The 16165-nt window shown below is 50.0% G+C and overlaps 1 protein-coding gene across 5 annotated transcripts in view; it reads right to left on the bottom strand.

Moving 5' to 3' along the window:
- Positions 1-16165, bottom strand: part of GRAMD1B (GRAM domain containing 1B) — a 227666-nt gene that overhangs the window by 92338 nt on the left and 119163 nt on the right. The window contains exon 1 of one of the 5 annotated variants that reach the window (XM_034666005.1): positions 8138-8158. The exons of the other annotated variants lie outside the window; for them this stretch is intronic. The gene's annotated coding sequence lies outside the window, so the exon portion shown is untranslated. Of the gene's footprint in view, positions 1-8137; positions 8159-16165 lie in introns of those variants that run through there. 5 annotated transcript variants of the gene reach the window in all.

The following is a 16165-nucleotide window of genomic DNA, read 5'->3' as shown; positions in this document are numbered from 1 at the left end:
AGGCTCCCCTTCTATCTCGAGTTTCTGGATTCTGCGCGCGCCTCCCAAGGAGAGGCGAGCCGCAGGACCGGGGCAGAGCTGTGTGCCTCCAGGAGCTGGCAAAACTGGGGCAGAGCAATGCTGCAGTCACACGTTGGGGAATCAAAGCTCCAAGCTCAGGCAGGGGAGTCGTCAGGCGCTGAGAGTGTTATATTTAAGGAGCGTTTTGGAGGTCAGGAAGCCGGTGAGAGGAGCAGCGGGGGAGCAGCAGCCTCGGAAACACTCCATTTCAACAAGCCTCCTGGTCTTCCAGCCAGAACCCTCTTCCAAATCCCAAACTGCAGTCAATAGAGCCTGTGTGAGGGGACGGCAGATGGCCAGAGCAGCACCCGATCAGGTGCTCCCCACTTCCCTGTCCCCTCCTCTCCCCCGCCCCGCCACTATTAGTCACTGGCTCTGGGGTGACAGTGTGGGCTGCAGGCATTGGCCTTGCCTTCTGATCTGTTCATCTGTGTCAGCTCCCAGCTGGGAGCCTCCCCAGCCCGCCCCTCCCCTCCTGTGGTGGGACCCATGTGCACACCCCTGCCCTCCAGCCCCACCAGTCCACTGTTGGGAGGACACGGGAGGGGAGGGGAGGGGTGGCACGGGTCACAGAGCAGCAGAGGTCCAGAGGTTTGTGTGGAAAGCAAGCAGGGCTCTGTTCATTTTGGGTAGGCTTCCTTCCACCTCTATGACCCCAGGGATTCACTTAGAGTGTTGGAGTTAAACAAAAAATAAAAATAAAAAATGGACAGACTTAACCCCCCAATCCTTCTCTGCCCCTCCTTCACAGTCTGCTAATCCAGAATGTTTCTTCAGGCCACCAACAGGATGGGAAAGGGCAAAGCTCAGCTCTACCCGCCTTCATCCCGCCCCCAGCTGCTTCACCAGCCCAGCTGACTGGAGAGGGAGGAAGATAGGATGGAGGCAGCAGGTCCACTCTAGAGCGTAAGGTAGTCTCCCCTCCATTATGTCCTGTGATTCTCACAACGCCCCGGGGAGGTAATTAAGCCACATTTCACAGAGGAAAAGACTGAGGCTCAGGGAGGTCTGGTTCTCTTCCTACTGCTGGTGGCTGCCCCTAGCTACAAGATAAGGGGGTGCTGTGGTTGGTGAAAAGAAGAAAAGCAAAAAGGTGAAGCCCAGTGCTGGGTTCCACAAACTCCCTCACCTCACACTAGCCTCAGAACCTCTCCTCAGCCAGGCCAGGACGAAACCACCTCTCTTGCTCACCTCAGTGGTGGAGCCCAGCTAACCTATGTCTCTCCCTGTCAAGGCAGCAACTCTAGACATCCCTTCTCCACGGAAACTTCCCGGCTTCCTCGGCTCTGCTCTGTTTGGCAACAGAAATCCCAAAGAGGAACCCCTCTCTCTAGCCTCCATCTCTCTCCCCTTCATCTCCCCAAATCTCTCCCCCGCTGCCTGAACACCTGCCCGGCAGCCTCAGTGCTGGCTTATTTGTACAGCTCCTTCCTTAGTGTGTTCCGGATCACAACTCTTTCTGCTGCTAGACAGAAGGGTGGCCCCCAGGTGGTACAAGCCTCCTGTCAGGAAGGAGACACACACCTTAGAGAAACCCCCACCAACCAGGAGAGGGGCCCTCACCTGATTTCACTCATTCTAATTACATGCATAACAAAAGAAAACATCTCTCCTGCCAGATGGAAGAAACAAGGCAGATTTCTAATTACCCACCCTGATCCTTCTGGTTTATCCTCCGGAGAAAGTCAGGGTGACTGATGGTATCAGGGACCCAGAAGGGAGCTTATAAACTCAGGTTCTCTCAGGGGAGGGAGCGCCCGTCCACCCACGGCCAGCTGCTCCTGCTCTCCTCCCACCAAATGGAAACTTCTCCCTCCTCATCTAAGTCACACATGAGGAGGACCTGTTAACAAACTGATGAACTGAGCGTTCACTCATCTTAACAGTGAAGGACTCCTGGCCAAGGACACAAGAATCTACTGTTGGCGAGAGACGGCTGGGTGACAGGACAAGCCTAGAACAATCACATTCGTAACGGACTCAGGCCTGACACCAGCCCCGGACTCGTGAGTGCTGTGGTTTTTGCACAGGGATTCTGAAATTAGACGTGAGTTCAAATCCATGCTTAACAGCTGTGTGACCCTGAGCAAGTCAACTTCATTTCTCTACGCCTCAGCTCCATCTACACAAAGGTGATGACAACAAGCCATATGGTGGCTATGTTGTCAGTGACCTAAGCCATGACATACTATCAAGTGCCCAGTACATTTTAACCATGATAGGATGATTCCCCAACTGGTGTCCACAGACTATCACTACCCACTGCAAGAACCAGACTCCCATCTATGCCTGATCTATTTTCCCTCTTCTTTACCTACATGAAAGTTTCTGATTTTTCCCTATTCTGTGGGGGAAACTTTCATATTTCTATTTTGTGGTATTTCTGCAACATCTGTCAGCCATTTATTTATTTATTTTAAAGATTTTATTTATTTATTTGACAGAGAGGAGGCAGCGAGAGAGGGAACACAAGCAGGGGGAGTGGGAGAGGGAGAAGCAGGCTTCCCACTGAGCAGGGAGCCCGACGTGGGGCTCGATCCCAGAACGCCGGGATCATGACCTGAGCCGAAGGAAGACACTTAACGACTGAGCCACCCAGGCACCCCTGTCAGCCATTTATTTACTCAACAACTACTGTACTTACTACTGACTGCCTACTATGTTCAGGACTCAGGCAAATCGGGATGATATCTCAACAATAAATCTAAGATCCTCCTTGATCTCCAGAAGCTTATCATATAATAAGGAAGATAAGACATGGACATTAAGTAGTTATATTAAGTAATTTTAACATAAAGTTTAAAGTAATAAGTGATGTAAGAGAAGCAGAGACAATCAGGATGCAGCCCTTCTGTTTACCAAAATGAACATAGGTTTGTCATCATTGTGCCAATTTTTCAATCAATTAACAAGTCATGGTGAATATTCTCAACTAACCTATGCAGAGTCTGCCTGTGACAATTATTTCCTGATTACTCTGGTCTTAACACAAAAAGAGTTAGCCAAAAAAAGGATCCAACATTTGTCACCATCCTTTACGGAAACAAGAACTTCCTATCTGCATGACAGGTGTCCAGAAATAATGCCTTCGGAACATACTGCTATTCTGACCGCCAATAAACACTGGTTTATTTGTACAGAGCAAACTGCGTCTAATGGGCTGGAATTTGAGGCTTCATTTCCTACCATTAGGACATTTTCTCATCAGAGCCTTAAGGCTGGGGGGAAAAAATGTTCAAAGATATTTCAGGCCCCCATACCTACTCATTTCTCTAAACATCACAACCGACGTGAGAATGGCATCATCATGAGCTCACGTTCCACGTGCCTTATGACCAGAGCCACCCAGTAAGTGCACCTGTGTCCTCCATAAATATATTGAGTGTTTAGTTTCTGATAAGATGTCCCTTTAAATCTGTGTTAAGATGTTCTTTAAATGAACATAATATAATAAAAAATCATTAAAAAAAAAAGATGTTCTTTAAATGTGGTGGGCATTTTATATGGTAGTTTTGTTCTCTTCTTTAAGTAAAACCGTGTGGCAATTCTGTGTCAGTCCACCAGCTTCTTTCAAGTTCTCTACCACATCCCAGAATCTGACTCCCCCAAGAGGAAGGGCTTCTGGCTTCTACGAGTTCACAGTCCGCTGTGAGTAACTACATTCTGCTGCCTCTTGAATGATGGGAAGAGGTATCTGAAAACCTCCCCCAGTCAACTCCCTTGTCTTTAGGCGGTCATCCGGGTCACAGAGGTTCCTAATCTGGGGGTTTATATTGACGTATAATTGTCATATAACATTATATTAGTTTCAGGTGTGGAACATAATGATGTGTTATTTGTATCCGTTGCGAGATTGCAAAAGGCCAAGTTAACATCTATCCCCACACATAGTTATATATCTTTTTTCCTTAGGATGACCAAATCTCTTGAATGCTTGGACAATGCCTTGGAGATACAGCTGAGCTCCCAAATCTACATGGACAGCTACTGCTACTCCCCTAACCTCAGACACAAGTTCCCAGTTGTTCCCGAACACCTTTGCCTGGATGTCCCACGGGCGCCTCAAAGCCAGCCTAAATAAATGAAGCTTCTCACTGCCCCTCTGCACCTCCTGATGCGGACGTCCTGGCGCCTTCTGCAATAAAGGGCACCACCATCTACCAGGTCACCCGGTCAGACAGCCGGCATTCGCCCCATGCCCCTCTTCCACCTCCCACTGAACCAGGTACAAAGGCACGTCCATTCTAGCTCCTCAAGTGACTCGAGTTCGTGTATCGCTTTCACTTTTATACCTGCTTCTCAATTCTCATTGTTTGGTTTGCAGGGGTACCTACCCTCCTCTCCAATTTGTGTGTTCATTCACCAAATATTTATTGAGCATCTATTATATACCAAGTAATATACTAGATGCTGGGGGATGGGGGTGGTTGTGGCTTAAAAAGCAGAAACACTAGCACCCTGCCCTTAAAAAGCTTATAGTCTAGTTGGGGAACACAGATATATGTTAAAAAAAAAACAACAAAAAACAAAACCCAAAAAGCAACAACAACAACAACAACAACAACAAACAACAAAGTCTCAGAGATGGCACCAAGTAAGGAACCGATCAATTATCAGTCTACCTTGTAGCCAAAAGAGTACGTTTTCAAAAGCAAATCTAATGATATCCTAAAATCTTTTGATTGTTCCCAATATTGACATAATCTCAGGAGTGTGTAAGGCTGTCATGGGACGTCAATTCCTGTGTCTAGTTTTATCATCTGCTCCTAAGGCCTGATCGTGCCAAAGGGCTTGCAGTGACCTGGGCTTTGCCATGTTCATGCTGTCTCCTTCCTTGCCCCGCTACTGTTCAGGGAACAGCCATGGTGTGCCAGGCATGATCTCATTTAATCCTCACTACAATCCTGCAGGGTCTATGCCACCGCCCTCATTTACAAACACTGACACAGAGATGAGAGGCCAAGAGAATCTGCTCAAGTTCACAGAGGCAGAAGGTGGCGGTGCCAGCATTGGAACGCACATCCGTCTGACTCCGGTTCATAACATCACCGCTTTTCTCTTGCCCACTTGAGAACCTCCCACTGAAGCCTCGGGTCTCACATCAAATGTGGCTTCCTTTAGAAAGCCCTCCTGCCTGCCCAGGCAATATCAAAGAGTTCTTCTGCGCTTCCCTGCTGACTTGAACTTCTGTTACAACCCCGATTACCTTGTACCATCATAGTTTGTTTACTCATCTGTCTCCCCCAACAACCCGTGAACGACTGCTCACAGTGACCGAGTGCACCATCCAACTGAATCCTCCCCAGTGAACCTTCTGCCGGCATATAACTGGCATTTCATAAACATTCGTCGAGCGCCTGGATGGACACATGCCCACCACCTTTTTTCCCAAGGTTGAAACAAACTCACGGGGCACAATTCACCATCCGCATATCTTAACCCAGTCGTGTCAGGACATCAGACAGCCCAACTCTGAAACGGCAACCTTAAAAGGGGGGAGGGGGGAAGAAGGTAGTACCGTGGCAATGCAGTAACAGAGCCTCAAAATCCAGACTCCAGGAGATGAAGTCATGCCCCCAACAGCCCTCCTCCAGGAGCCGAACACAGTCTAAATGGGTCATGTTGTCATCAAGAGAGACCACACTTCCAAACCGAAAGCTATTTCATTCTGGGGTAACTGAATGCAACATATGTTGCATTCAGTTTAAGGGGCTATATGTGGGGCTAAGGGAAAGCCTGGGAATAGTACCTCAGAACTAAAAGGGGAAAGGATAAAGTAAGAGGGATACATTTACATGTATTTAGAAATACATCCATGTAAAATGCTGTATTAAAGAAATGGCATCCAAGCTATATGTAAATGACGTACAAATGAGTCACAACATGAATTTTTAGTCAACAGTTCCACTGCATTGATACATTATTGGAGATTTGGTACCTCAGCCATAATATGTAAGTTCTCTTTGTACCTGGCCTGCAAAAAGCAAACAGGTTCTTTATGGGAGTATCTTGATCAAGTAAAGTTTCTTAAACATTTGAGTTATAAACCTTCTAGAGATCTGATGAAAGCCATGGGTACTCTTCCCAGAAAAATGCAGAGAGACTGAAAATTCCACCTATAAATGATAGAGTCTTACAGACCCTCTCCTAAGGACCTTAATAATGGTTCATGGGCCCAGACTGAAGGCACCTAAACTCAACTCCCTCCAAAGGGTTTGGGGTAGAGAAGGTTAAAGAAAAAGAATCACTCTTCTGGGGTTAAATGGTATCTGTGTCCTATGACCGATCAGATTCACTCTTCAAGGTCCTGAAAGCAAGCTAGCCTCAGGAATGGTCCAGCTCCAAGGCCGGCTTGTCCACCTGAGTAAATAATCTGCAATCAGGACTAGCAGATGGTAAGGGCCTAAGCGAATGGAGCCGTCTCTGTTTCTACTGCTGTACGCGGATGCAAACATAAACACACCCCCTAACTAACTGCAGAGTACCCCCCCTGTCCCTCCAAACCACACCGTTCCCACAGCACTCACCACCACCAACCCTTGGGAGCCAACTGGTTGATACCAAACCACTCACAAGTTCAAGAGCCAGTTGACTAGCAGGTTCGTAAGAGGGAAGCCTGGTGAGAGACGACACTCGACATCACAGACAGTAGCGCTACTCTGCACAGCAAACTGCTTGGAGCAAACTGTGTTGGGTCCAAACACAGTTGCGGGTGCCTGCTCCCATGGCTTGCTGCTGCACACCACCTAGGGGGTACAGCATGTTGCAGCATCCATGCTCAAAGTGGGTTCTCGAATGTTTGTGCAAGGAGGGAAAAGGGAGGGGAAGGGGGGCAGAGGAGGGAGGGAGTCTGGGGAGGCCTGTTAGCTAGTTGTGCTCTCCCTAGCTCCTGTCTTCAAAGAAAACAAAGTATTTGATGAATCTAAGCTGGTTAAAACAACAGCTGTGTGTAATTTTCACCACTGTGCAGACTAGAAGATGTAACCCAGAGAGGCTAAGTAACTTGGGTCACATCACACCGCACGTGGGAGTTAGGAGAATGGGGCCGGGACCCCAGATTGGCGATTCACAGACATGTCTTAAGCACTAGAACATATTACTGCCCTCAGCACCCTTGCTGCCTGGGCCTCCAACCTCATCCTCTCTTCCAAATACGCATGGGGTACCCAAGCTGCTCCAGAAGTCTGAGCCTTGTCCAGTCTTGCATCTCTGAGACAAAGGAGACCCTGCCATCTGACCAAAAAGGAAAGCCCCTCAGACGAAGGGCTGAGAAATTCTAGGACTATAGGTCTCTCCCTGCACACAGGGGCCGGGGTTGGGGCTAGGACCCCTCCTTGGATTTCCCCCATCCACTCCCAAGGGCTCAAGTTCCTTGCTGGGGAAAACGCACAGAAAAACAAATTCCAAATTGCAAGCAGAATTCGGGAGGGATTAGAAACCTATCTCAGGAACGCCCTCTAGTGAGCCAGCAGGGTCCTGGCCACGAAGCACCAGGCACCATTCCCTAGAGGGGCCCAGACCCACACTTCCACTGGGGCATCAGATGAGTGGTGGGAGGGGACAGCAGCAGCATCTGCCACTCAGAAACCAACTCCTCGCCAATCCCAAAGCCACCGCCTGCTGCAGGATGAGAGGCAGTCTCTGCTCTCAAGATCGTCCAGCCCACACCGACCCCACCCATTCCTTATACAACAGGCGGAGGGGAGAGAGAAGCAAATAGAAGGTGGGAAGGAAGGATAGGGATGGCACTAACGGTGAAGAGAGACAGGATACGGATAAATGAGAAACGAAGCAGAGCTAACAAGACAGACACAGAAGTCAGCCCAGACAGAGCTAGAGACCGCCCCCCACCCACCCACTCAGACTCCAGGGCGCGTGAAGGTGAGGAGGACCCAGCCCTTCCTCCCCTCTCCTGAGGTCCTCATGCTCGGGTCGGTTCTCTCCACTCTGACACAGCCCCTGGACGTTCAGGAGTGGTGGGCCGAGGGACAGGAGGGGAGAGAAAAGTGAACCAAAGGCAGAACTTGCCAAGCGAAGCCACTTACGCACAGTGCGGCCGGCAGCATTTCCATCCTACCTTTGCTGTCGCCATATCAGCCGGCTCCATGATCTCTGCTTGGCCTAAGGAGCAGCGGCACCATCCAGAAAGAAAAGGCAGAGTCACAAAAGTCCACCCAGAGAGAACAAACCACCCCTCTGGAAGGTCAGGGAAAATGAGACACCGATTTCTATTCCCTGGCCCCTTAGGATGTCCTCTACTGGGGGAGGGGACAGGACAGGAAAGAGGCTTGGGGTCCCCGGCAACTCAGGGGGCTGCCTGGGTTCCCACAGATGCTCACATCAGGCTGAGTCAGGGGGCGGCTCCCCCTCGCCTGGTACTTCTTCCCAGGAGGCAAAGGTGGGTCTCCCAGGGCTCCCCCTGCTGGGGGAGAGCGCACAGAGATGGAGGCCCTGCCCTCCCATCACCCGGCCAACTGGTACCCACAGGTCAGGAAGAGGGGAGCATGTGGGCAGAGGCCAGCTGGTGGGTGCTGAGCAAGTGCTGGGGTAGCAGGTAGGGAGGAGGCTGGGGGCCGGTGCGGGCAGGTGTGAGAACCTCAAGAAGGGGGTGCAGGCCCTCAGATGGAAGCAGGAGGTGCTGTGCAAGGAGGCGCCGGAGCCATGGAGCCAGAGCCTGCACAGCGAGGTCAAGAATGCAGAGGGAGAGGAATTTGCCGGGTGAAGCCACTCACCTTGCAATAACATTCAGACTGACTGAGGCCTACACAGGAGCCAGGAGCGGGCGGTTCACACCCCCCCACTCCACTCCCAGAGACTCACAGCCTCTGTCTAAAGGTACATGAGAGCAGCCGGCAGCCCGGCTGGATCTGCAGAGGCCCCTGGCTCTCTCGGAGCAGCCTGATTGGAGGAGCAGGATGACTTCATCCGGCCCCATTCATCACTGTAGGTTTCCTGCCCAGCAGGGACAGGCCGCTCTGCTTGCCTTGACTATAGCTTCCTCTCTGGCCCATTTTACTCTGGCAACCTGGGATAGGCTGTGTCAGCCAGAGGCCACCAGGGGAAAGGGATCAGAGCACCCAAGGCCCTAGGACGCACAGGGGAAGGGGCTGCTCACGTTTCGAGAATGCAAAGCCTCTACTTAAACAAAACACGGCGTGCATATTCACTGCGCGCACTGGCTGGTGCTGCCGCCAGCAGGAACACAGTAAGGGCAACATTCCTCTACACCAGCAAGAGAGGAGCTTGTGTGCTCTCCTGAACCTCTGATCCTCCTGCCTAATCCTGAGAGACAGTCTCACAATCAGAATAACCAATGGAAAAGCAGATTAGTATCATCACGCTCCCCCGCTCCCCCCTCCCCCAGCTCCAGCTCCAGCTCCACCTCCACCAGCTGTTCCAATGTGCTACCCTGGTCTTGCTGTTAAGATTGCTGGATTCCTTGACGCTTACTGGTTTCAGACCCGTCAAATGTTAAGGTGGAAGGGACCTTAAAGCTTTGGCTCCATTTTACAGATGAGAAAACGAAGACCCAGAAAAGAGTGAAAGGTTCGGGGCGCCTGGGTAGCTCAATGAGTTAAGCGTCTGCCTTTGGCTCAGGTCATGATCCCAGGGTCCTGGGATCAAGCCCGCTCAGCGGGGAGTCTGCTTCTCCCTCTGCCTGCCACTCCCCCTCCTTGTACTCTCTCTTTCAAATAAATAAATAAAATCTTCAAAAAAAAAAAAAAAGAGTGAAAGGGTCAAAGAAAGGCCTGCCAACACTCCTTTCCCAATTACTGATGGACTTATCCCTCAGAAAAGAGGAGACCCTGAGAGAAAGAACATCCTTCGTTTATACCCCCGCCCCCCAATCCAGCTTCCAGAGTACAGGAAAATTCAGCACAGCAAGGGTTAAGCAGAGAGATTAAAATGTAAGAGAATTTTAAAAGGAAGGCAATGAACCTGTGATCACTCATCCATTCCCGCCTCCCTCTTCCCTCCTTCTTCTCTCTGACCCCGCTTCTGTTCAAGCCTGACTTCACAACTGCGCATTCAGGTAGACCAACAACACAGAGCAGGAAACAGTTTCCCAAAAGAATGACACCACCACCGAGTCTACGAGTTTCTACAGCCTTTGTGCGTCTGGTTTAATGACAAAACAGTGAGAGTTACAACTTCCATTTGCCTGGGGCTCCAGGGCATTTTCAAATCTGCTGCCTCATTTGATACTGGTAGGCAGGAACCCTGCAAGGTGAGCTGTTCTCCCTTTCAAAGATAATTAAACTGAGATTCAGAGACTTGCAGTGACTCATCCAAGGTCACACAGTCAGCACAGCAGAGCTGGGATTCAAGCCTGGGTTCACTGACACCAAATCCCTTGCCACATCTCCCACCACTTCACTGTTTCCCCTTCAATCTGCCCCCAGCTCCTGCTCCCATTATCACAGACTCAGAGAATATAAAACCTCAATTAATTTAATATTTCCCTCAGGGGCCCACCCCTCTTTTTTTGAAGATGGCAAATTATAAGAAAATGCATTATCAGACATAGGGGAAAAAAATCCTGGGCATATCCAGAGGTTAGTGTATATGTTCAGCAAATCTCCTGTGTCCAGTGGAAACTGCTTTTAAAAAGAATCGTCAGGGACTCCTGGGTGGCACAGTCGTTGGGCGTCTGCCTTCGGCTCAGGGCATGATCCTGGCGTTCCAGGATCAAGTCCCACATCAGGCTCCTCCGCTGGGAGCCTGCTTCTTCCTCTCCCACTCCCCTGCTGTGTTCTCTCTCTCGCTCGCTGTCTCTCTGTCACATGAATAAATAAAATCTTTTTAAAAATAAATAAATAAATAATATTAAAAAAATAAAAAGAATCATCAGGGACTCCTGGGTGGCACAGTCAGTTAAGCCTCTGATTCTTGGTTTCAGCTCCGGTCGTGTTCTCAGGGTCCTGGGATGGAGCCCTGCATCAGGCTCTGCGCTCAGTGTGGAGTCTGCCTGAGGTTCTCTCTCCCTCTCCTCCTGCCCCTCCCACTCATGCTCTCTCTCTCTAATAAATAAATCTTAAAAAAAAAAAAAAAAGAATCAAAGATTCACTCACGTTCACTTTATTTAGGCAGCACAGTAGACCAAGATATCTGACCAAATCAGTCAACTCTGAAGATTAAAATGAAGGGGGAAAAAGATGCGTTCCTGCTTCTAGCCTCCGTAAGCATGGAGTATGTCATGTCTGCCTTACCTATCGCATCTTACTCTATTAGCAAAGGGGCACAAAAGTTCCATAAAACCAAATGGAAAAGGATCAGAGTAAAAGTAGTGGAATATACCATTTAGGCCGATGGATTGGTTTTCTTCAACTCGCTGCCCCAAGGCCATAGATACAGTGAACCTGAAAAGGGTATGGGGCATCGCTAGAATGGCGCTAGACGTATTCTATCGTACCCCACACAGAAAAGCCAAAAGTGTGTGGGCTCTGCAGTTCCACACATGTCATCTCTGCTCAGAGGCCTGTAACATTCCTTCTGGCTATCACTCTGGCCTGCGGTCCTCTCTGTTCCTGGGCTGACAGTCAAATGCACAAACAGATGGAGAGCAGAAGGCGAGTACCCATGAAGGAGGCTGCTCTGTTCCACCAAAATCATGCAGAAATCGGACCCATGTTCATAGGACTCCACCCAATCTTCCAAATGACCAAATACCTCAGTCTTCAATGGCATCCAACCGTCACAGAACCCTGGACGGTGAACACAGCACAATGTTTAGGAGGGCTGCCCAGCCAGAAGCAGCCATGTGTATTTTAATAAAGCAATTTATGTGTCCTGAACTCCAAGCAGCAGGGAGAGAGCTGTTAGCTACAGAACAGACAACGCAGAAGATGGGGCAGGGCAGGCGGTAGGGGATAATGCTTGGTTTCAATGAGAAAGGAAGGAAAGAGAATGTTCCAGGGTCCAAAGATAATTCCAGGAAGAAAGACAGAAAAGAGGACGACACTGAAAGGGAAAAAGGAAAGAAAACCTGACGTGGAGGATCTCATTAAGAAGCCACTGTACCCACACCTCTGCTAACCAGAAAGGATTCTAAATAATTCCTCATAGAATAAATAACTCCTCTAGTCTACTCATTTGGTCTTTGAACTAGAGACCAGAAGCTTCTTCTGCAACTTCGTCTCATTCCACTTTGCCTAATATTTAGGTGAAAAGAGAAAGACAGAGAGAAATGGATGGGACAGGGAGCTCTTTACAATATCATTTATCATTACATCATTTTCTCTCCAGGGGAATTATTCGTACTAATTACTTTACCCTAGGTATTATACTCTAACTCCTTAATCACTGTACTTATGTAACAGTTTTAAAACCCAGATACCTGAAGAGAGGCTAGGGTGAGTCCTGGCAGAGGATGGGTAAGGGTGTGAGGGGAAGTACAGCACCCAGTTCCCTCAAGACAGCTCAGAGGTTGGACACTGCACCTGCTTCTTTTAGGAAAAGCCTCCACCAAAGCAGCTGCCTACTGGTGGGAGGGGCTGCAAGGAAGCCAAGCGAGACTGTTTCCAGCCTGGCCAGATCGCGTCCCCCGGCTGCACCATGGGATATGTAGTCCTCTGTGCAAAGGGCAGGGGTGCGGCCATATCTGCATTGCTTATCAAGTGCAGCCTGATGGCTCTGCCTGTCCCGAGACCACCAACACGGATCAGGCACCTTTGCCAGAAAGGTACCATTCCTTCTCTCCGGAGTCTGACTTTAAACAGAAGAGATGGTGAAGAAATAGGGAGAGGTTCACGAACTACAGGAGCCCAGAAATACGAAGACCTTGAGAGGTCACTTGACGTCTTTGCTGTGTGTACAGAAGGTGACAGCTTCTCTCAAAAGGAGAGACAGAAAAAGAAAGAGGAAGGGAGAAAGAGAGGCAGACGAAGGGGAAAAGGGCAGTGTGTGTGTGTGTGTGTGTGCGTGTGTCCTCACGACCGTGCATGTCTAATTCAAGGACTGGAAGGTGACTTCTCATCTCTTTCGCTCGTTAACCAACACTGAGAGAAGCAGCTGAGTGTGCTGCGAGCACGCCTCTCCAGCCATTCTGCTCAGGTCTGAATTCTGACTCAACTGCCCACCATCTGTGTGACCTCGGGCAAGTTACTTAGCCTCTCTGTGCCCCCATTCCTCAACTGTAAAACAGGGCTGTTACTCAACTCATAGGCTGTATGAAGGCAGCATACATAAAGGGCTTAAAACTGTGTCTTAAGTGTTAGGTATTTTTTTCTTATTATTCAGTGGCTTGCCACTTGTCTTCCCCTAATCCAGGTGACGCCTCCCCCCAGAGCACGAAATTTTAAGTCCCCTGCAGAGCTGAAGATGGCAAAGGTAGAATGGACGGAAAACAAACTCACCTGCTTTTTTTAGATGAATAAAGACATGAAGCGGGGGAGGGGACCAAGATGGTCATTAGAATAAGAAAAAGGGCAGAAAAGGAACAAAGACTAGAAATATAAGTGGACATTAAGGGGGACATATAGGGGAGTTTGTGGAGTAAAAAGCCATCAAAGAACAATAAAAGAGTCCAAACAAAAGTAAAGAAGGGGAGGAAAGATTCACAAAGAGAATCAGGGATGTTTATCGGGCTGAAGGTAGGAGCAAGGAGACTGAGCAACTGAAAACTCAAAGTGGAAAGTTCCACAAGAGGATGTGACTAAAGCATCTGGGAGGAGCTCTGGGAGGAGCTCTGGATGGACAGAAACTGCCCAGCATGAGGAAAACTAGAGAGATGGCAGCTAACACCGCAAAGTTCAAGTCTGGAACCACCTTGGGAAGCGGGCCTGAGCCCTGGAGATCCTGGGTGCTGCAGTGGGGCTGGGCTGGAGGGGTTTATCAAGCAGTCAGGACAGGAGGGAGTGAGGTGGGTGGTGAGGAGTAAGGTTCAGGTTCAAGGAGGAAAGGAAGTAGCCTTCGGGACGAGTCACCCACAAGACAGCACCCTCAGCTCTGAAGTCAAGAGGAGAGAGGCAGGCCTCTTCGAGCGCAAGTAGCCCTGGGTAGACAAAGGGACAGTGCCAGCCCCTCAGCCTTGCTTAAGGAAGCTCGTATCTCATGCAACATTCTTGAGGGTCTTTGCTGGTACCAGACCCTTTGGCATCTAAGTTCCTCAGGGTAAAACAACAAGACAGGCAAAGGGGAGGCCTGCCCCCCTTAGCCACTAGCAATTCCTGAGACCTCACAAGCAACGGAGCATCAATGACATCCCCTCAATATCAGCCTCTAGAACTAGACAGGGCAGTGCTGCATAGCAGTTAAGATCTAGACCCAAGGCGCCTGGATTCAGGCTCCAGCGTTAGAGCTGTGTGCTCTTATGCAAGTTACAACACCTCCCTCGAAGCCTCAGTTTTTTAATCTATAAAATGGAGATAACAGTAATACTCTTTCATAGCAAAATGCTGACATTTAAATGAGAGCCCAGTGCCTGACACATACCTGGAACAGTCACTAAATGTTAACTAAAACAATGCTGTCTTCCTAATTACTATCTTCAGGGCAGTCAGGAGTTGGGAACAACAGGAACTCCATGAGTTCCCCTAATCTCTCTCCATCTGCACTTGGTGCTCATGTGAGGCCAGGGCTGCTCTGGTTATACAAGCCCTTCCCTACCGTCTCCAGGCCTAATGACACCGCCTCCAGCCAGCAGCTGGTCCCCGAACTGTACTTTCAGATGACAGATTTGTGCAAGCACTTTGAAAATGAAAAGGGTCACCAATGCATAAGGCAGATCATGCTCACATTCATTCCCACCCCACCCCTCACCCCTGCTTTAGGGGTTTCCTCCTCACCTACACCAATACCTAGACCTACAGCCAGGCTAGAAAGCATTTCAGACCCTTTCATACAGCCATTCGGGGTGAGAATGTGTAAGAAGCCACAAGATTAACTGAGCAGGGGGTCCAGAGGGAGGGGAGAGGGGGCGAAGAGCAAGGATACTGCTTGACCTTTTGGGGGCACATGTAAAGGGGCGCTGCACACATTTCCATGGTGCGAACACACACTGTCCTGGGTGCTGCAGACGCAGATAATGGTGGAAGTGTTAGGATGGAAGGTGTGAGGGCTGCCCGAATGCCACGGCGGCATCACTGGATGCAGGCCACTGGAGAGGCCCTCTAGGGACTACAGCTCAAGCTGAGGGAGAAAGCAGGCAGGACGCCAGACCAGGGTCACAGACCCCTGGACAGGGCAGCAAGCAGCAGCAGGCTCGGGGACTCCCGTGGGAGAGAGGCTGCAGCCCCCACTCTGGGCAGCTGCCAGGATGGGCCATGGGAAAGGTACGCAGGCAACCGAGGGACAGTCTCCAAGTCAGAAGTGTTCTCCTCCCATTCTCAGGTTTCTTCTAGGGAGCTGGGACCGAGGTGGAAAGACCAGCTACAGATCTCGGCCAATTCTCAGGCCAGGGGCTGGGGAAGAAAGGCAAAGCCAACACACCCAAAGGGAAATGTGGAGGGGAATGCTTCCAGAGACTACTACCATCTCCAGACTGCTGTATGGCCCCTCCCCACCCCGCTAGGGATACAGGCTCTACCAGGGAGGGCTGTCTCAATCACATCAGAAAACAAAAACAGATCATTAAGCTACAGAAGCTGGGTGGGGTGGGGAAGAAAAGAAGGACCGAGGGACTACAATGTCCAAGGAAGAACTCACGGGCCCCAGAAGAATCTGAGTAGAGGGTCTAAGACAAACATACAAACCCATTTGCAGAGCTCCTCAGGCCAGCAAGTCAGCCTTTTCATTGGCAGGTCCCTCCTCCTAGTGTTCCGGTCCTATGAGGTGGGAGCTGTTGGGCCAGGCAGATAGTCCTGCCCTCCACGGTAGGGAGTGGAGTCCAGGCCACTCCCCCTGTCTCCTGCCTGCTGACTCACACCCACCCCACTACTGGAGGAGGGATCAGGTGGCCACTCTCTCCTCGCCAGCAAAGCCACTGCCCGCAGGGGGCGCTGGCAAGCCCAGCAGAGAAAGAGAAGGGGAAGGTAAAGAACTTTTGCAGCTCAGGCCAACACCTAGAGGGCGTTCACCGGGTACCTGCAGAGAGGTCAGAGTGACCACAGCTCTGTTCTGTGGTTTAGACATAATAGTGAACAGAAAGAAAGCATCAGAAATGTAC

This window comes from Ailuropoda melanoleuca, chromosome 8 (genome assembly GCF_002007445.2).
Source record: "Ailuropoda melanoleuca isolate Jingjing chromosome 8, ASM200744v2, whole genome shotgun sequence".
Classification (NCBI taxonomy): domain Eukaryota; kingdom Metazoa; phylum Chordata; class Mammalia; order Carnivora; family Ursidae; genus Ailuropoda; species Ailuropoda melanoleuca.
Note: the sequence above shows the minus strand (reverse complement) of the source record. Positions and strands in the feature narration are given on the sequence as shown.